The 22707-nt window shown below is 37.3% G+C and overlaps 1 protein-coding gene across 1 annotated transcript in view; it reads right to left on the reverse strand.

Moving 5' to 3' along the window:
• AMMECR1 (AMMECR nuclear protein 1) overlaps window positions 1-22478 on the reverse strand; it is a 109623-nt gene extending 87145 nt beyond the window's left edge. Inside the window, exon 1 of the mRNA XM_074835313.1 lies at window positions 22387-22478. The gene's annotated coding sequence lies outside the window, so the exon portion shown is untranslated. The remainder of the gene's footprint in view (window positions 1-22386) is intronic.
• Between the last annotated feature and the right edge of the window lie 229 nt (window positions 22479-22707).

Here is a 22707-nt window from a genome sequence, read left to right on the forward strand (position 1 = left end):
AGTTTATTTTCCACTTTCTTAGAACTAGAGGAAACATTATACCACAGTTAATTCTGTAAAAACCAAAAACTCCACCAATTGAACAGTGTAAACAGCTAGCATCTCTATGAAGTTGTTAGTTATTATTCTAGAGAAGAGTCTGCACTTACATCTCCCAAAATTCAAAGGCTAAATTCTATCTTTGTATCTTCCCATCATAATGATCTTTTTTGGATGGGCCTGCCATAAAACTGGAAGATTTACATGCTGAGAATTCCTTTGGTCTGAGGAGTTTCCACCCATTGTGGGGACAGTCTAGACAACTCTTCCCTTGCCCTGCAGCCTTCAAGGTATTATGAGTGAAGCTGGGAAGAAAGTAGGTTTGCCTGTGTTACTTTCTCACATTATTCCCAAACTGGTCTATCACACTTTTGAGACTCGTGTGAGCTTTCCTCAGTATATTCTGCTTCGACAGAATAGTTACTGTTCTTCAGTACGCTCCCTGTCTCAGCTGTCCCCAGGAGAAATTAGTTGCAGCTCTGAATCTAGGCCAGAAAGTGTGCACAAAATCCAATAAAGTTAATGGAAGTTAACTTGCACATGTCTGAGAACAGTAATTGTTCCTACCAGTTAGAGGCCATATCCTGCTATTGTTCCATATATCAAGCCCCTATTGAAGTCTCTTCTAAAAAATCTTGTACAAAAAGTCATCTCAGGATGTGATACCAGCCAGCAGACAAAAGGTCCTCACATGTTGTGTTACTGGAATCCTGGCCCTGTTTCATATTTTGAGCTATGTTATAATTTCACCATACTGTGAATACAATCTGTGTTATTTTAAAATTAACATTGTTTTACAGATATTTTTCGCTCTTATGCAAATTTAGGGTTTGGTCCTGTTAAACCATCTGTGCATGGAGCTTGCACTGCAAAGCTGGGCAGTGGTTTGTTGAAAAAAACTCACAAGAAGACACCCAAAACAAACAAAAGAAGCCCCCACCAAATGAACCCTCCAAACCAAACAAACAGGAAAACCGAAAAGCACCATGTATTCTAAAATGTTATTTGTCAAACTAAATATCTAGGACTAGACAATTTTCTAACTAGAGATAAAAACATTTAATGTAGCAATGGAGTCAGAAAAGTTATTTAATTAAAAACCTCGGGATCAAAGTCCTTACAATAAATGAAAGGTGAGACTAGTTGTAGCTTTTTAATGGATTTCTTTTAACTTAATTCTGTGAGCTGGAATGTTCCTCAAGTATTATGTTAATGCAATATCCTATCTTTTTTGAACGTATTTTTCCATTGTACAGTGATAAAAGAGGATGTAGCTTACATAGCTATATTCTCAGTATAAATCCACCATGGTTTCATTGAGGTCAGTGGAGCTACAGTGATTTATGCTGGTTGATACATTAATAATAAGCCTTAGGACATATTTTTTGACATGGCTGTTTGTCGTTGGTCTCCTTCACAAAATGTTTTCCACTACTGTAGAGCAACCATACGTATTGATAGCGTTTCTCATTTCTGAAGAGTTGAAAGTGCTAGCTTTAAGAGCTTTAAGTTAATAAATTTAGAACGATATATAGGCATCATACAGCCACCCCTAATGAAACCTAGCAACAATCTAGTAGGACACAACAATTAGGTGTATTAGGAAAAACTGTAATCATTAATTTTCAAATGAATGAGTCAATTAGGAGGATAGAATGCAATTGCTGAAAATTAAAATCTGATCAGGACACCACGATTACATGCCTGTTTCTAACAATTGCGCTACATCTTTAACCATCCCAAGTGGTCAGCACTTGATTTTACACCTCATCTAAAAACACCCAAATGAAGCTTTCATGTAAATTTAGTTAATGCAAGGAGCAGAAATTTCAGAAAACAGAGGAATGTTAGCAATGTTAATTGATTGTTAACAATGTTAATTGATTAGGATGACAGAAATGCTCCCCTGTAAGGAAGCTAATGGGCATAAATTTTGATCTTCCTTTTGATGTAAGACTATGTTGAGATTCCTTCTTCAGATGTTATTTAATTTTCTTGTGAAATTATTTCATTTCTTCTGGCTGCTGCTTTTGCTATCTTTTTGCACATGTTATCTAGCTGTTGGTGTGAAGGAATTCCACCTTCATTCCTCTAATGACCAGTTCTTAGCTTAGGTTCATGCTCCCTTGCTCTGGTATTTTACACGGCTCAGATAGCATTGAAGCTGTCATCTCTCTATTCCTTTCAGAGAAATGAGAGATACTGTTCTTTTCTCCAAAGACTGAAGAACTTTTTTCTTTAATCTTTGCGAGCAGCAGAAAATCAGTGAATCCTTCTGCTTGCCCTTTACCATTCTCACTTCTATAAAAGAATGTGTTAATCTTACAATGGCCAAGAACCGCTTCCACTGTTCCAGGTGGGAATATCTAATCACTTTATATTAGATGTTTTTAGTCACGCCTCATGAAATATTTTGGCTGTTGTTTTGAAAGAATGTTCATTAGCTGCAGTAGACCATTGCAGCTTATAAAAATATGCGTGTCATTCATAAGTATTTCTCCTTCTTTGGTATTGTAACATATTATTTATTGAATGTATTTTTTTACTTTTTTCCCTAGAAGTATTAGCATTCTTCATACTCAATGCCTAAATTACTTAACCTTATATCTCCCAGTGCTTCTGAGCTGTAGACATCACCCTGAATGTCATGCTGATCCTCCTTTCTCTGACTAGTTTTATAAAATCACCATTTGTGTCACTTTGGTGCACCTATCTTTCTCTTTTTCTGCACAAAGGAAAAACTGACAAATGCCAGTGTTTTGCCATAAAGGTGCTGGTGCTTCAGCGCTATCAACCTGTAACTGCTCAAAGCACTAAATACACTGTCTTAAAAGAGCCTAGCAATATAAATAGAATGTTAATTAATAGCAGATATTACCCTTTGTGGCAAAAAGCTAGCAGAGCTCCAGCAAAACCTTTCTCATTGCAGTTATTACTTTCATCATTGGCAATTTGTGAGTGCAACCCCAGTAAGGCTGATCATCACAGCACTTCGGAGTCACCTCTCATCCTCACCCCCTCTGCTTTAATGTATTCAGTCCTGCAGATTCTTCTTTTTTTTCTTTTGGGTGTGGTAGCAAAAGCCAAACAGCTCATGTGCACCGCATCCATAACTCTTTCTTGTATCCTTAAGACTTTAGAGGAGACTAGCAAGCCTGAACCCCAAGTCCTGCAAGCTTCTGAATAAAACTGAATCTGTGGGAATTGGTAGCATTTGGTACCTCACTATTCATAGTTACTTCATTAGTTTTATTGCTTCCTTTCTGTAGAATTCATGTTCTCCAGCATAGTGTTTTCTAATGTACTTTCTGTTGCAAAAGTCAATTCTTCTTTCAGACATGTATAAATCAAATTACTCCAATGAAGTCAATAGACTTTCACCGTTACAGAATGATGAGTTCAAAATCAGGCCTTTTAAACCTGTAGGTTCCCTTGTAAATTGATGAATGACTTGTCTGTTCCTAGGTCTCCTGAGCTATCCTCTGCTTTCAAGGAAAGTGGTATTTATACAGATACACATCCATGCACGCACAAATTCCATTAAACAAAACTGTATGTTTTCTCATTCTTCCTATCTCCTACATTTGTATTCTTACTCTAGAAGAGGGCCTTCAGGCTGCCTGCTGGTGGGATAATTTTTGTCACAGTTATTTAATGTATAAAATAAATACATTACATTCATTTTGAATAAAAAAGCAGCTGATCAACATGCAAGCTTCAACAAAGTTTCACCCAATTCTTGTCATAGTAGTGTTAGCCCTCATGTGCACTCTTCCCTTCATTCACTGTTTCTGATATTCCTGTTTCCACATTATCTTTATAACTCAGTCCCTCCTATCTGACGTTACAGCAATTAAAGACAGACCTTTTGTTTTTAACATTATCATTATTTAAATAAAAAGTATTTTAAAAGAGTAAAGTAAATAGTATTTCTTCAACTATGAAAGAAATCATAGCATTCAGGAAGTACTCTTGCTGATTATGTTTTTCTGCTAATGGTTATAACACGTGAAGTTACAACCTTTAACATACAGAAATTTCTGTGATCATCAAGACTCACATCTGAGCTTTAGTTTGCATGCTCGTTTTTGTCAACGGTTTCTTCAAGGTTAATATTCTAAAAACCTACTGACTGCCAGAGATTGAACAGGGGTAACATATTTTGATTTAAAGACTGTACATTTGATTTGAGGAAATTACCATTTCCATGCAGAAAAAAGTAATTGAGATTATCCTTAACACTAAAAACATATCCTTCTGTTACTTCAACTGAAAAAAAGAACTTTGCCTGTGTATTTTAAAGTAAAACTATAAACATATTAATCTAGTGGTTCCAATTACAAGTGGGATTCTGGATTTGTTACCATCTCCCTATCTTTATAGTAATTCATTAATTTTGTTTAACATTTCTAAAGAGCATTTCAAGATTGGACATACTTGAGGAGAAGCCTAGCACGGCATGTCGGATCTAAGAAACCATTGCTGAAATGTTTCAGAGCTATCATTTCGTGGGGTAAGTCCTTACAGCTAACATTCAGTTTATGGATTTAGAAGAATTTTGAAATAATTTCATTAAAACCCCCATGTATTTAACTCTCTGAAAAAAACCCAAATCAAAGTCTGAATTCTCTGTTTTTGTATTGCTTAGTTTGTGTTTGTTTTCATAGATCAAAGTCCCACTGTCCAGTGTCATCACATTCAAATCCTGCAGTGACCTGTAAGTATCTCACCTCTGAATTTTCTATTGCAGTAGCACAGCTGCATCAAAACTGTTGTGATCACCTCATGAATACTGAAAATGCATCTTTCATTGAACTATCATTAGGCATTTATACTGGGGTACAGTTTGTCTTGCTATGTGGAATGCACGTTGTTCAGGCATGTATGCTTATAGTATAAGGCATCCACGTTTTAAAATACTAGCTCATGATAATCTCATTCATTGCATTTTAAATGGAAGACTCACTGATTATCAAATCTACTTCTAACTGTTTCTAAAGGTACCCTTATTTTAAGCGTAGTTCTTTACCTGGTTAAATCAGAACTGAAAGTTATCAAAGAAAAATCTTACATTTACCGTTTGATGAACAATTACCAAGCGTTACATGTTCAGAGTAAAAAATGGATAGCATTTTATTTTATGAGTCCACTAACTAATAGTGAATTAGAATAAAACTCCTGTGGGAACGCATTTGACATTCACATGAATAACAGATGAGTTCATTATGATCCCCTGCTTATAAAAAGAACGGCAAATGAATTCATAATTATTAAGTATTTAAAAATAACACATTCCCCCAAAAGATACAATTCTGCATTAAATACCCGTCTGTAGTTCAGCTGCAGGGCTTTGAAGAACCTGAAATGAAATGGTAGCCCAGCACATAGCTGAAACTGAATGGCAGACTGATGATTTGGTCATTTGCCACATTCTTTAACTGCTTGGTAGCCAAAGTAATGAAGATTCATATTCTGTTTAATGCATTTGAATTAATTCTGAAATTTTTACATTAATCTTGGTTCCAAAGAAGGGAATACAGATTTGATATATGGTGCATGCAAGGATTATGCTGGGCATATATATAAAGAGGAGGATTGCAGCACATACGGCTACTGACATGTACTCATAAGTGCCTGTGGGCATCCCATTTAAAATATATATTAGAGTTGAATTTTGTAGGGCTTTTTTGTTGATGGATATGTGGTTGTATTTATGACAAATGCCATTCAGGACAGTTATTTTGCTGGAAGTGACATTCTCAAATACTTGCCAAGCTGTCACATTAGCATACCGCTCACTGCCTGGCAGGAGACAGCTCCTCTATGAATCGTAACCTCTGCCCTGTGGTGACACTAAGAGCATAAGGGTCCCGAAGGTTGCCTTGTCTGCCAGACAGAGAGGGAAGTAAGAGTTGCCAAGAACTAAGTCCAGAGAACAACACAGAGGACTTGGCAGAGGAGAAGAAGGGGGATAAGGAAAATCCTGTTCTTTGAACTACCTGCACCAGGGACATAAACAGAAAAGGGATCAGAAGTAGATCAAATTAAGTTTGTTCTAAGTGCTGTCAGCACCTAAAGAGGTGCAGAATTCTTGTCTCCCCAAACATTACATGTGATTTTGATAGCCTTTATGGAGGTGGAGTGAAGAGGATGAGCATTTTCTGTTTGAGTTCTGATCCCACGGGTAGCCCTCCTTGGTTATCCAAGGAATAGAGAAATAATGCTGTGTGTGACTTCTGTATTTCTCTTCCCAGTACAGAGGTAAGGAGATGTGTGAAAGACCTTGTGTGCATATAGATTTTAAAGTCACATTGCTACCATGTTTCCCTTCTCCTTAGCAGCAGCCCAGGCTCTAACATACCTATGCTGCCATCAGCTGTGTTGTCATGCTGATATCAGGAGGAAAAGAAGCCATGTCAAATGTGATCATATTTCTATTTCATTCAGAGGTCTGAAGCTGCAGTCCATCATGGGGTGGACTCCATGGCTGAGCTAGGCTGTGTGCTTGAGACAAAGGGCTGTAAAAACAAAAAATGTTGAGTAGGGAGAAAGTAGAGAGGGAAGGGTCTCAGGATTGTGGAGGGTGAGGGCTGTGCTGTACAGACTAGAAATATATTAACCAAACCATAATTCTGTAACATAATAGTACACTTTTCTAGTCCTACTTATATAGTTGTCACTACTAGGGAAAAATAAATCAAGATATCAGAAAAGCCATTTGTGCTATGCAAAGTTTGTGGAATTATTTGAGAAACTGTTAAATTGAATATAAAATTATTTCTTTTTGCTTTGGAACAAGAATCACCAGATGAGCTTTAGAAGTTGCACAGCTGCCAGTGGATGAATATGATTTATACACTGCTGAATTACATTGGTTTTATTTGTAAAAGTCTGTTGGCACTATCTGATTTAATTTCTGACTTGATCTGGGTGGGTAGAGTTTGGATGTGTGTCCAAACAACTAAGGCTGAACTGGTGCTTCAGGGGGAGGTGAAAAATACCCAAACCTAAATCCAATAGATAAAAACTAATTGTGTATCAGGGAAACTAATTGTGCATCAGGGAAACTAACTCCTTCCTGAGTCCTGTGGATTGCTGGCTGAAGTATGTGGTTTGATTACAATTATTGCCTTAATGCAGAGTTTCAATTCTTATGGGCCCCATGAGGACAATGCGGGAAACCTGTTCTGAGATGTATGAAGTGGTATGAACCATTGTATTCATACATTCACAGAGTCCAAGACCAAGGAGATGATAATAGTCATTTGTGCTAACTATCCTACATAGACCTTTTTTTCCCCTGAAAGATAACTTAAAAGTTTGGAGGTTTGTTTGGGTTTTTTTTTGCAAAGCTGATACATTATGAATGCATTTCTTATGAAACTTTTAAGCTTTCTATTTTAAAACATTTAGCATCTCTTGGAAAAATAGTTACTTGTTTATACAGCATTTAATATTACAGATATTTATGATTGTCAGTATTTTAAGTAATTAGTATTCCCAAGTGCACAAGATGAGAAATGCTGAGATAGCTCTCCAACTGATGACAATGGAAAATGTATGTACTTTTTACTTATGAAAATATGATGGCATTATCTTACTATAACCATAGAAGTTAGGACATCAAAAGAGTCTGCTTTAAAAGTGTTGGGTAAGTCACTAAAGTCAATGCCATGTCATCTCCGGTCATCAGTGTCCCAACCATATGTTCCCTCAGCAAGGCCACTGCTGGTCATCATCCAAAGCAGTGTGCAAAAAATTATCATGAGAAACATTATCAGGTAGTTTTCTGTTCATTACTAACGCATTAGATTGCAAGTAGGTTATTCCAACGTTTGCTTTTCATTTGCTAGGTAAAACAGGATGGCCTCTTGCATCGCCCTTCTGTGGAAAAAGGGAATCCACTCCCCGAAGCTTGTAGAAAGCTGTAAATTAGTTACTTTTGATAAAATCAGATAGCTGTGGTCAGTAAGATTTCTTTTGGAAAATTAGGAAAAGAAACGTGTTAGAAAGGAATTAATACTTGGAATGGGTGAGTCCTGACTAAGAGAATCAGAGGAGCAGCCATCTCTGAGCAGGAAGGGCAAAATTCATACAGGATTTACTTTATTTTTTAAAGGAAACAGGTACAGTTGTGAGGAGATTTGAATAATTTATATTAGGATTAAAGTCTTGGCTTCAGAATGTGCTTCCAATAAGACAAGTCTCAATCTGAATCACCTCAATTTGTGACATGTTGTCTTGCAGCAGATAGCAAAACATGTTTGTTCTAAATCTTATGAAACAGTAATTATAGTAAGTAAAGGCAATTGGCAGTGATTGAAACACTAATAATACACTCAATTTCAAACATTTGTTTAAAGTGACCTCAGCCTGTTATTTTACTGCTGGAGAATAAACCTCTCTCAAATTGCATTTGTCTACCACTGAAATGCTCCGATAGTATACACTACCCCAATTAAGGCTAATTGCTAATAATTTATTCACCAGAAGGTTTGCTATTATCAGCTTTGTTTATGTAAAATGGAGATTAAAAAATAGTTCTCTCTTGCAAACTGCTGTGCAAATTTCATCTGCTCTTATTAGATGTCATTATCTCATAGGAATGATACGAGATTCCTCTCATAACAGGAAAAAATATAATGAAATATAATATAGACTCAAACAAATTTTGGATTTTAGTTGGTAGAACACTATTTATACATGTTAAATCTGTAATATATGTTATAATCTTTATGTTTTACTTCCAAGTAATGTTGCCATGAAAATTCATGCCAAGAAAGGAATAAAGTTTGTGAGTGTAGTATGTATATACCACATACTGTGTACATGTTTTCTGCTAAATTTTTTTTTTAATTTTTTATTTTTGCATTAAGCCATCTGATGTCTTAGTGCTTTTTGCTGCTCCTATTCAAAATGTCAAGAACTGAGATAGGTCCATTAGGAAAACATATATATCCACTGCATCTCTACACTTGTATAAAATAATGTAAAATCACATCTTAGCTCTTGTGAAGATGTGCTGTCTGAAATTTCAAAGAGATTAAAGTATGTGAGTTGCTCTAAGAACTATTTCTTTTAGTTACTATTTTGATAATTATCTTTATAACATATCACTGATTCTCAATTGTGTTTGTTTCAAAGGGTGGGGGGGTCTCTTAAAATAAGTGGTATTTTTACTCTGAAAATTTAAAAGAAGAAAAAAGATAAAAAGCTCCTCATCATAAAGTTCAAACTACTTCATGGTCTCTGGATGTAACTCCTTCCTTTTCCAGAGTCTTGTCCTTTTTCAGTTCTAGGGAATGCACAATATGCTACTCACAGCCAACAGACAAGATGAGGAGAATCCAATTAGTTCCTTACCCTCTGCAGTTTAGGAACTATATTCACTAGATGATTAAAATTCAGCGATATACATCATTACATTTATTAACATAGAAATGCATTTAAATTTCCTATTTATGAGCTTGCACATCACTACTTGTTCACCAGTGGCACAGGAAAATACAGTTTTGTGTTAGTTTATAATGAATTTGTTCTTGCTTGCAAGCACTGGAAATGTGGTGCAATGTTTGTATTTTGAAAACTGCAAGAGAATTTTAATATCTAAGTAATTTATTTATTTTAATAGGCTGCTTGGAAACATTGCTCTGATTTTTATTCTACAGCTTTTTACTGATTTTCCTTCTCTACCCATGAAAATTAAATGCAGAGGTTTAATGTTTTAGATAATATTCTTTCAGGCAACTGGATACATGCCTCTACATGTTAAAAACTCAGGAAGTACGCTGCCTTTTTTCAAAGAAAAAAATCTTGAGGAATAGCCATTCCTCTTCCAGAGGTAATTTCACAGTTGTGGGGGTTTAGTTTTGTTTTCATGTTCTTACTGTGCAGAGATAGTTGGTTAGGGTTTTATCCAAGGATTTTTGAAATCAATTGAAAGGCCATTGGCTTTGGATTGAGGTCTCAGGGGTGGCAGAATATATTCCTTCTTGTGTCAGACCCAGCCCAAAAAGGAGGGGGAAAGCTCTCAGGTGTTCACGGTTCAGCTCTCCTGATCTCAGCACGAATCAGAGATGCTTAGTGGCAGTATGCGAGCGAAGAAAGGGGCACGCGATTCTGCCATAACCATCCCATCTTTCCGTCATCATTGCGCCGGGGCAAGTGTGGAGCGGTAGATGCAGGAGCCAAACCCAACAGTCTCCTTCCTCTGGCAATCCGCGGGCGAGGTCTGCCTTGAGCTGCACAAACCGGGGAGATCTGGTGCCCACCTGAGCAGAGGCAGCTCCTGGGGGGCTGGCTGGGAACCCTCCCCGTGGAGAACTGCGGGAAGGGCTGCAGAAGGACAGAGCTCCGCCTGCTGTTAAGTTTCCTTTCTTTTCAAACACTTTCAGAGCCTGGTACAGAACAGTGCTGCGTGTCTGTGCCTATGCAGACTTTGCTGCATAACTTCTACTTGACTGGAGTGATAAAAATAATCCCTGACATAAATCAACTTCATTCTGCCTCAGGACATAATTTAAATACCTTCTCCTGGGTGTTCTTCCCTCTTTATAAAGGCAGCAAGTTCACTTTCTAGCCTTCACACTCTAATTCGAGAAAATGTTTAATGAGGGACTGCCGCAGTGGGGGTAGAGCTACCGCTGCACGAGGATGCAAGCAACTAGGGACACAGTGGCAGGAAACAGAAAGCTATTTTGGAAAGACTCTTGAATATTTCCTTTCCCAAGATTGTAGGGCCAAAATGCTGCTTGACTTTATAAATAGAGCTGGACAAAAATTTTGAATTATTTTAAAATTCCTAGAATAACAGAGGTTTGAAAGGACTGGGACCATTTTTGAGATTAGGTTGAACTAGGCAAATAGTTTCAAATGAAATAATAAGAAAACTATAAAAACATGTTCTCAGTTTTTAAAGGAAGTATTTTAACATTCTTAAAATGAAATTTTTCATCTTTTGAAACTGAAATACCATTTTCCACTTCAAAATTACTCTAAATGAAAAAAGTAGAAGATGTTTTTTATAAAAATGGTATGAAACATTTTATTTTTAATTAAATGTAATATTTCATGTTTACCCCAAATTAAAATTACTAGTTTGCTATTTTGTAAGGAAAAAATATTCTGTGTGAGCTCTATGTGAACCGAGGTTTCCTCTTCTTTCTGACCTTTTGGTTTGGTTTGTGAACTGGAGAAAACTTCACTTGCTCACTCTATTTATGAAATCTTCAGGAGACACTGTCCTGATAATTTTCAGGTGACTTGTGAAAAGACATTTACTTACACCTCTGTTGGTGTGTAAGGATAATAGTTCCTCCCTTGTATTGTACCTTGGGCCTTTCTGCATGTTCTGCCTGTGCTGTACTCCTATTCTTTGGGACGGAAGTGCAAGGATTTGTGATTTCAGCAGGCTACACATGAAAAGAAGGATCTCTTAGTTCTGATGTGATTGTGGGATACCTACCTAATGTATCATTAGCCCAGTATACACTGAGTGAAAGAGACCTTATCAGTCACAGATCTTTCCCTTAAATGTTGTGTTCCTATTCTTCTCTTTCATGTTCCTTGTTCTCTTGTCAGCCACTAGTTCATTTCAAATAAATACAACATTTAAAATTTTCATGTAAAGTTACAGAGCAAGAGATGAGAACTCCAGGTGCCCAGGCAGACTCTCTTTCTCAGGCTGATCTGGGCAACTCAAAGGCTACATCTTCAGATCTGGAGTTCTTCTCCCATTATTTGTATTGACCCTATGTGGCTGACTTGGAAGGATCCTTAAGGATTTCAGAAGGTCTTTTGCTCAGTCATCATTGTCACTATAACACTGTGGACCTTTGGAAGCTCAGAAAGCTGCTACAGTTTCTAAGAAAGGCTTAGCAGAAGGGAAGTAAAGTAGATAATGAAATCAAGTGCTACATGTCTCCATTCAGAACACCACTTGAGCATGTATGTGACTACAGATTTGTGTGTAGGATTCCTATCTCTCATGGTTTGGGTGTTGTGTTGGGGTTTTTGGTTTTTTTGGGCGGTTTGTTTGTTTTTAATGTGTTTTAAAGAAAAGTTAATCGGGTTGGTCTAGTAGCTAAAATCTTCAGCAAGAGGGTGACACTCTGGACAGTGAAAAACTATTACCAAGAGGTAACCTCTGTAATCAAAACAGCTAAGAAGAGTTTGCAATCTGAAGAGACAAAAATGAGCAAAAAGAGAGAGGAAGGGAGCGCTGTCAGTGCAGTTTTACAGATGGAGAAGGGGCCAAGCCTTGATTCAGTAAAGTATGGAGGCAGAACCTGATTTTTAGCATTTCCAAATGTGTACATTTCAACATATTCTGTTTGATACTGGCAATGCTTTATGCCTACGCATTTCTAATTTTAACTGTTCTGATTTTTTTTTTTTTTTACTATCAAAGAGAGGGGCTTTTATAGTTTCTCTTCACATTGATTTCTTAAATACAGCAGATCATCTCCATTTTCAGCACAACAGCAGATTTTCAGTTTTTGCATAGGTATGTGGAGTTTTTTTCCCAAATTTTACTTCAGCTGTTTAACTGCACACATCCAGCAGAGAGGGAAGCAGGGAGGGACAGATTTACATACATTGACTGCATGTACTGACTTTTCAATACAAAATAACAGGGTTATTGTATTGCATCAAAGTAAAAGTCTTAGCCTGGAAGGGATATTTCATTGACATTGAACTGAAAACACAGGCACAGTGTAATGGATCTTAAAACCGGCTGGACTATTTCTGGATGCCTGTGTTGTTCAGTATTCATATGAAAATCCCATTGCCCAGCATAAGCAGAGTAATGGGGGGAGACCTCTTCTCAGTAGTATAAGCTTTAAGACAAGTTCTAGCAGTCAAGCAGGAAATCAGAAAAATGGTAGATTCAAGCTGCTTGTCTTTGTCCAGTGCTATGGTTTGAATTCAACGATAGGGAGCATGAAGAGGTTTAGTCCTCACATATGCCTTGACACACTCTAGTGGCAGAAACTTGCAGTGCCATGTAGGCAATGTAGCCCCGTCAGTCTTTTCGATGCGAAGCAATAGTTACAGTGGATGGAAATTTAGGTGATCATTATTAAAAATAACCTAGCCGTTCAGAAACTAGTGTTCAAGTCCTGTGCTTTTATAAAACTTGTATTTCTTTTTATGTTTTAATATCTAAAATACTGATTCAGCGATTTCACTTCTTTGACATTTGTACAGAGTTTTGAGCGACATGCCCTGACCTGAGTCATTGCCATATGGCCCCAATATTTATGCAATATATCAAAGTCAATAAACAGAACCTATCCACAAGTCCTAGGCACTTATCCTTTAGTGGTAATGGATACAGATTTGGGGCAACCTCATCTTTTAACCAACCATCATTAAATAGTAATTCAATAACCACATTAAAAAAGTGTATTTATAGCTGAGCTCTAAAACCAGTGGTTTTTCTTATCGAACTAATCATAAATGATTCACTGTTTTGTCTTCTGAGAAGACATAATGGACCCCTTGGCTGCCTCAGTTCTCTCTTAATTTTTCCCTTCATAGAGCTAGTCTGTGGCAAAATCTTTCAGATAATACAGTAGAGTGTCTAAATAAATGCTTTATCATCACAGCAATTATAAAGATAGCCCAAGTTATAGTGAAGTGTTTTCTCCAGGATCAAGAACTTTGCATTGCAATACTTTTGGTTTGACTGTGGGCTACTACTGATCCTCTAGCCTCATTCCTCTTACAGTTTGGGTTGCAGTAGGGTGGAGCATTTTTTTGTGTTTTACTGCAGTTCACACACTAACATGACTAAAGTATTTTGCATAGTACAACTCAATTTCCCTTCCTCAGGAAATTTTGCTGTTTTGAAACTCTCATTTGGTTGCATCACAATGAAAACAAAATCCCGTTTCCCACAAAACAAAAAAGTAGAAACATTTCATTCTGATTTAATGTTTGAATATATTATTGCTGCTTACACAACCCAAGCAGATTACATCTATCTAAGGCTCTGCCTGTTCTTTCTTCCTTGTTACTCTCTATTTCAGGGACTTCTATTCTGTCCTCAGCTTTACATGACTGCAGGTTTCCTCTGCAGTAAACCTGTCATCTAGTCAGGATCATGGTGAGGGGCTCTATGTTCCCAAATTTCCCATGATCTTTCATTCTCTTTTTGCTAAGGATTTGTGCCTTTTTCCATCTGACATTCAGAGCCATTGCCATGAAATTGTATGTTAGACTTTATTTTGCTCAGCCATTAAGCAGCTTTCGAGTCTTGCTTTCTGGTTATCTGGATATAAAAGAGTCCCATAGATATTTTAGACTGGCTCTTGCTGCTCTGCCTCTGAGGCTTTTTAATTTTATTTTTTAAGAACTTTTCTCTTTATATGGGTAAGTTACTCCAATAACAGTAAATCTAAATGTTCTGTCTAAATGCAGATACTTACATGAAAACATGCCTTTCCCCCACCTCCCTGGAGATGCTTGCTTTGGATTTAAGAGTGAGTAGTTTTTAGGCTGGTGCAACTCAATATTGGAAAGAAGCTGACCCAAAATGAGAACTGGGGTGACCATGTAAATCTCTCATTGAAGTCAATGGGAATACTGCCAGTTTACACTGGGAGTAAATTAGACCTTGCATTTTTTGCATCCTTGTTTGAACTATCATCCAAAACCAGCATTGTCAGACTAGATATATCATAAATTTGTAGTTATGTCATAATAATTATGTCATTACTAGTGATTAGATCAGCTTTAGAGTTTTTTTTCCTTGTCCTGTTGCCAAGTTCCATGAGCATATAAGCTGTGAGTTAGACTGGAGCTCTGAATTCTTTTTTCTTGTGGAGTGGACAAGGTACTTCCAACACCAGGGACCTGTTAAGCATTCATATATATCTACATGCAGCCCTGTTTGGGTAATATATTAATTTTTCTCACTGTTCTCTAGTGATATAATTAGAAATGGAATAGCATTTACCATTCTCTGAGAGTTGTGCTATCCAAAGATCTGTGCTCCTGCTTAGCATAGCTGAGAGGGTCTAACTTTGGGAAACATCTCACTGCTCAGTTAGTTAAGGCAATACTGTTCAACTTATGTCTCATGTATCCCAGGATTATAAATATTCCTTTACATTACTGTCTGTTCATTTTTGATCTAGACCCTAATCCAAGCAAGGAGTAAATCAAGTCATAAGACAAAATAAGAAAATGATGGATGAGTGAGCATTCAAGAATACCACCTTGAAACATTCAATCACTTGTATCTAATGAGGCATCACTTTTTATTGTAATGTCCAGACTTTGTAAAGCTGCAGCATGGAGATTATCTCCTGGCATTCACTGATGCAATAATCAGTGTTGAACTATGCAACTTCTGATAATTAATGTGCTTGCTTTGTCCATCTTTGCATTTTAAACTAATGTCAGATGACTGTATAAATTATTTTTGCATTTACTTTAGGCTCCCATTATATATAAATGAACATTTGAGTGTTGCATGTCAATATCTTAAAAGTCCCCTCAGGGGCTTCCTTGATGGGAGGGAGTCTTTCTCTCTTTAATAAAGACAGATAGGATCAGACTTGGAGCAGAGAAGTTATAATCTAGAGAAGGCTAGAAAATTTGAATAGTTTCAATGGAAAACAGGAAAAAAAATTAACCATGTAACTAACTCAGTTACCTTTGGGCAAGTCATCTTAGCTGCACTGAGGATTTATGTCCTCTGGTGCAGTCAAATGAATATGAGCCACTTCAGATTCCAAAATAATATAGCTCTTTTCACTGCCAGTTTAGTAATGGAGATTGGTTGACAGATTCTTCCATCTGGTATGCCCAGACCATACTTTGCAGTGCAGATTTTACTAACCACATTATGTGTTATTTGTCTGCATGGTGAGAAATTAAGCTTACTTCTTTCTTCCCTTTCCTCTGGACAGTGAAGATCTTTTTTAAAAACATCACCAAATAAAGATATTTTGGGGTGTGAGACTATAAGCTTTGTTATGTGGCTATGGTTCCATTCTTTTACTTCAAAGTACTAATCCTAAAAAGCTTAATTTAGAAGTTTTAAATAGTTCTTTCTGTTTAAACAGTTTGGTTGCCTTCATGAAAAAGGCAGGTTTATGTTAAAATTCAGGAAATAAATTGCAAAAGTGCACAGGGGTTATAAAGGAAGCCAGTGTATTGCAATCTAAAACTTCTGTGAAGTGGCTCATTTATTTGCCCCATGACTCTGTAAAGTCACTAGATAGCCAAACGCATTATGCAGATAGAGAACTGGAGACGGGTTATGTGATGCTCAAGGCCATTCAGTGAGTCAAAGCTGAGCCAGGGTGAAGTTCCCCCTTTAGTGTGCCTATTAATAACACCAGCACAGACAAACTACATGAAAGAACTAAATTTGGGGGCTGTGTGATGTCAGCATGCTCTGCAAGGCTGAAATATCATTTGTTTCCATCTAGCTCTAAAATGGTGAAATTATTAGACATAAATATGACTAGATCAGTGTCTTATCTGAAGGCCTTATCATACTTAGTGGTAATAATGTCTTTTCTCTTTCCCAGCTGATGCCTTTTGTTTTTCCTTTGCAAACAGAAAAATGGTTCATTTCAACCCCTTTATACCTTCAGATTTTGAGGACTGACAGCTGAATACTATGTCTGGCATCAAGAAAGACATAGTCACAGCATAAATTATTTAGGGATAAATGTGAGACAGTGTTAACGAAAGCCAAATTTTGCTTGCATTTGTTATCCCTTTTAAAAGTAGTATTTACATTTAGTAGACAATTGCTGCATTAGTATATTATATTCTTTGAGTTAGTATACTTGATCTAGCTTTAGATAAAGTTAGTGGCTTTAGTCACTAACAGGACATGGCAGAGGAAATGATATTGCATAATGAGGAGAAGTTGGAGTTAGGATCTGCTGTATGTCATTAGTATCTGTCAGTGATTTGGCCTAGTGTCTTGGGCTTGGATTTTCAAGAATGAAAACCATTTTAGATGCCTTTGCTAATGGTTGTTCTTCTTATGATTGCTGACCTGATCATCATGCTTAGTAAAACCAAAGACAATCAAGAATCAGCAAGATTAGAGAAATATCCACTAGACCTCACTAAAGAAAGGTTGACAGATTAAATGGAGAAGGTTAAGGAATCTATTGCAGCTGTGTTTAACTGGAGCCAAGGTCTAGAAAGCTAAAAGATGGTATCAGGGATTATATCTATCTATCTTGCAGACTACAAGGCATTATCACTAAAATTCATGAAACGTTAATGACAATGGTTTCTTTTCCCAACTAGTTTTAAGGAAAATTATTAAGTGATTCAACTAAGTCAGTCTTTATATAGGTAACATTTTAAAGTATCCAGTTTACTTGTTTTAACAATTTTACTTATTTTTTGGCAAATTAGATATCTTAAATGCCAGAAATCTCGTCTTTTCATCCAGTGGATTTATTTCTTTTCAGTGCAGTTAAGGTAAAATTACCCAGTGACTGCAGCTGAACTGTTTCTTGTAGCTGATGTTTTATGTAGCCTCAGACATGTCATCTTTAAATGGATCTCTTTGATATATCGTACTCCCTGTTGCTGCTGTGAGACCTCACTGTCTTACAATCTCAAGATAATTTAAATGCTTGAATATTAAGGAATTTGCAGTGACTGATTCCAGTTTTAGGGGTGGAATTTCACTCATAAATTTTGCAAGGGTATCTTTCAAAAGTTAATTTGAAAAAAACAGCCATCCATTTCTAAAGGTTAATTGCAACAGAAATGCTGATTTCTGTTGAAGGCTACTTAGAGCCTTCTCTTTATTGATGCTACAGCCTGTGAAAAGACCTCTGAAGTATACAAGTCAAACATACTGTAATCTATATGGCAGTTATACAATCTACACAGAAACTGAGATATGATACTCTGACATGGTTTTGACAAAAATTTTAGCTTAAGGTCTGTTGCTTTGGTGTCAAACAGACAAATCAGTCCAGATCTATACTATAGTCTCTGTCTCTTGTCCACGTGGCATTTAATTTCATTTTCTTTTGGGGAAAAAGGTGGTAAGGGTCTTCTGCTCTCAATCTTCCCCTCTTCCACAGTGAGAGCAACCTGTTGGACTACCAGGTCACTTGGTTTTTGAGCAAAAGAGGAAAAATCTTAACACGAAAATAATTTTTTGGTACTTGTTTACACTTAAAATACATTCAATATACCTTAATCTGTGCAGCCTCATAAGAGATTTCCTAGATTCTTCAGAATATCAGCAAGAACCAAGTTTGCTCCATTCATTCTTCTCTAACTCAAAGCGCTAGTTTCATTGGTGTGTCTTAAAGAGGCTGATGTTATCACATCAATGTTATCTTAGTCTTTGTACAGAGATACAAGCGATGTCAAAAGGAGCAACATCTGCTGAAGTCAGTTATAGCACCTATCCATTCATCCATGCATTACCTCCAGGAACTGATTCTTATCTCACTTATATTAGCATGTATCACAGTGACCTAGAAAACAGTCCTGGAGCAATTATAGTGTTGCAGCAACTTGCAGAAATATACAGTGCTTTTGGTAATTGATCATGCTCCATCTTAAAAAAAAAGATTGGATTCTTGCTTCCATCTCACTGCTTTAGTGTATTCTTCTAATTCTAGTTGCTGTGCTTGATTTATATCTGTTTGTTCTTGGCCAACATTGTCATACATATTAAATAATGAATTTCCCTGATAGTATCTTTACTAATAGCACTCATATTCCTGGCTCATTGTTATGATGCATATTGATCTTGCTGTATTGTGAGTGACAAGAACTATATGATACTCCAAATAGGGACCCACCCATACTTATAGGATGCCATCAGTGCTATACTCTCTCTAGTGTCTTTATCTTTAGTGACATACTGTAAAATGGATTTGTCTTTTTCTCAGCCATATCACACTGGGAAGTATTGGGTGGAAGCAGCTGCACTTTGCTTGTCCACCTGTCCCTTCCCACACTCATCCCAGGATGTGCTGTTACATCTCCATTCCTGTGTCACTCCCACCCTGCTGTCCAGGCCCTGTAGCCCCTCTCTCATCCTTCCCAGGTAGCCCTTGCTACCTCCCTGTGCTTCTCTAACTGTTGGCAGAGGCAGAGGCTGAGGTTGAGGTGAGAGCCAGATGCAGGCCAAGGCCTACTCCTGCTGTGGGATGATGTGGGAAGAAATGGAGATGGGAGGATCGGAGAGAATGGGCTGCAGAGCATCTTCATGCTTTTGCTGCCACCTGGCAGAAGGCTGGGAACTGCTGGTGCTGCCAGGGTCAGCAGCTACTGAGAAGACAGAGCTGAGCAACTCAGACTAGCCAAGCTAGTGCCTACCTCCTCACACACAAGTCTGCGGCTTGCCACTCCAGGCTGCTCCCTCATTTGCTTATTCCTGCTTCCAATGAGCCTTAAATTTCTACATTTCCTCTCATTTCTGTTACTCTGTGCTATTCCTTCTCTGAATTGATGCTGCCTCCCAACATATCGCCAGCAAAATTTGTCATTTTTTTCTTGCAGAGCCCTACTTTATGAGACTATTAAAATTCAGACCCAGTCCTTGAAGAATTCTTATATTGTTCACTTTTTGTGGTGACTCCTCTTTCAACCCAGCCCCTCAACTGGATTTAATAGAATTAGTCTGGTGCAAAGTGACAGCCAGGAAAAATAAAACCATTCCTTCAATTTTAATGAAGGGCTCAGCCATCTGATCAGGTTGTTGCAGTGTAGTAACCTACTGCATGTCAATGGAGCCATTGAGACTATAGGTGCTTTTAGCCTAGCCATTTAGAGTAGTGCAGGACCAATTAAACCTTTTTTTAACTGAATTTTAAGATAAAATTGAAAAGACTAAACAAACAAACAAAAAAAGTCAGGTAAAGAGAATATAACTGCCTAATTACCATGGCTGTGCTCATGCACAATGACTTATTTATTGTAACTTTAGTGTGTGTCTGAGGATGTCATTAAAATTGGAGGGACCCACTTCTGTGATTGTTCAAGTGAAGGAATAATTGTGGGTTTGACTCATATTCTGACTCTGAAACAAGTTCTACTGTAAGTCAGCATGGGTTCCACTTTAGCCATTGCCCTTATTGATATCCATTAGCCTTTTATATATTTGTCCCTAGGCAAGGACCATCAAGTATGAGTTATGGAGTGCCTGGCTTCAGGCTTCATAGCTCCTGCTGAATTATAAATTAGTACATTTATAGAGTCAGTTAATCTTTAGTATCTTGTGTGTGGTTGATTTAATGTATATGCACCCAAAAAAAAAAAAAAAGAGTGTATTAACATAGCATGACTGTATCCTCAGTTGGGAATGTCTGGAGAGCTAATCCCCATGGTCTATATTCCTCCTCTAACAAAGATGGGGTTTTCAACTTCCAGGGAGCTCCTGTATGGCACAATTTAGTATGACGTTTTCTAAAACGAGCCCAAGCAAGCACCCCTTGATAAACTCTGTAAGGGTGTAACACTGTATTTAGTTTTATCTCACTGAAATCCCAAACCACTCAGTTTTGCATAGACCTCTCCTGTTAGTAGAGCTTCCTTCAATCAACTTGTTTGTGCTGAGAGTAACTTTTCTGAGAGAGAGAAATATGGGAGATAGATTTATATGCATGCCTTGTAACTTGTCTAATGACATATCAGTTCCTCTGTTAATAGTAAACAATCAAATGCTTTGCTGACTTTTAGCAAAACACATCCAGCTATAATAATTCTTTTCTTCCTGGGGTCTCTGGGAAATGTGTCAAGTCTCAAGATTTCCAGCAAACTGAGTGCTAACATTTGGGATTCCATAAAATGGAACTAAGGACTAAATGATTGATTCATATTTCTCATTAAGCTAATTTAGTATCTTTGACTTCAGTGAAACAGAGGCAGAGATTCACCAGTGGGAGGAGAGAGCCAGGCTCAGAGATCAGTCTTATGTTCAGAAGCAACATAGACAGTATCATAGAAATTGTGTCAAAATAGATGAGAGACTTTCTGAGCCTGATCCTAAATTTATTGCTACCAGTTGAAGTTTTCACTTTTGCTTCTAGTGCTCTGAGTTATAAGTCATTATATCCCGCATAGCTTTTTTTTTAAAAAAAAATTCTTTGCTTATAAATATCAGAACTTTTTCCATTCTGAAAATGAAGCCTTAAAGACCTTCAGTACCCTCATGCACATACATAATTTCTCCCATCCCTCCAATCAGTTTTATAAATCACTCAAGAAATATTTGCAAGCTAGAAAATGAACAAAAATTTCTCCCATATTGAAAAGGTGAAGGGTGAAGTTTGAATAAGTTCCTAAAATACTGTTTCAAAGGCTGTGCTGACTTCTGTTTCTGCTGCAGACTATAACGTCTAAGCAGTTTGATAGGAAATATTATGGGGCTACAATCATACAGTATGCTCTTTTCTGTTCTGGCAGCAGGCACAGGTAGCTTCTGATTGCTTATTCTATCTGAAGGCCTTCCTACCTCTAGTGCAAAGTCAGGCTTTCTAAAACCTCTCCTAATAGGACAACAAACACTGAGTTGCAGTCAAATATTTGGATGATGTACATTAAGTCCTCAGGGGAATTCTCCATTTGCAATCATCATATTAGTGAACATGAAAGGATAAAGCATAACACAATTCCAGTTTTTCTAAAAAGCCTGAAGTACAGGAAAGGACCAAAAGAATCCCTTTTCCAATTTCTGTCACCAGAGATTCCCAGAATTTGGTTTGTACATTCATTAGACATGAACTGTGTTCATTTTCCTGCAGTAGTATGTGTAAGTAACATGTCCCTAAGGATGTTAAACTATTTTTACAAGTATTTCAATAAAATAGTATGTCCTATAAAATTGGAATCTCACCATTCTTGCAGAGGTTACTTGGTGCATTTCTGTGAGCATATATAAAAAGAACTGCATGATAAAACCTATTCATTTTTAGTACAGCTCTGTCTGCTGCATTGGTTTTATGCTGTATATGTCTTTGTAGTGTTAGCGCACTGCTATGTGTCAGCTTAAAGGTATTATAGCAGAGCCGGTACACCAGACAAGAAAGCTATGTATATAACTGTAAATCAGCAGTAGCAGGTCTTTTTTATGTTTTCATCTATTGTACATAAAACCATTCCCTGATTTGAATAATTTGCTGAGCTAAATAATAAGACTAACAATATACCTAAAATAGGGAAGATCAGGCAATAGAAATATCCACAGTTTCAATCAGGATTACAAATTACAGATCTCCGAAAGATGATGAAATGTAAGGAAAAAAACCCAACCCCTGGAACTGATCAAAATTAGTGTCAGTCATTGATTTCTAGAACACACAAAGAGACGGTGAGTATAAATGTGTTACTTACAAGTGCTGAGGATTTTAGGGAATGAAAATGGAGACCAGGAGCTGGAGACTGCCTGCCATGCCAGCAGTGTTGATTTGGAAGCGATGGACACAAATAAACGTTCAGCAAAGCTTAAAAAGCTGCAATGCAAGGCTAGCCAAAAGTGTCCATGTCCTTACCGTGCTGTGGCTGGCAGGCAATCCGTGTCTGGGAGCCTTCAGTCCCTCTAATCAGGCTCCGGGGATTTTGTTTGCAAGAGAGATTGTCCTTTAAATGATCAGTGCAGGAAAACAGAGAAATAAAGAGAAATGAGCAAATTGTACAAGGCAAATAGCTGCAGGT

The sequence above is a fragment of the Strix aluco genome, chromosome 10 (genome assembly GCF_031877795.1).
Source record: "Strix aluco isolate bStrAlu1 chromosome 10, bStrAlu1.hap1, whole genome shotgun sequence".
NCBI lineage: Eukaryota > Metazoa > Chordata > Aves > Strigiformes > Strigidae > Strix > Strix aluco.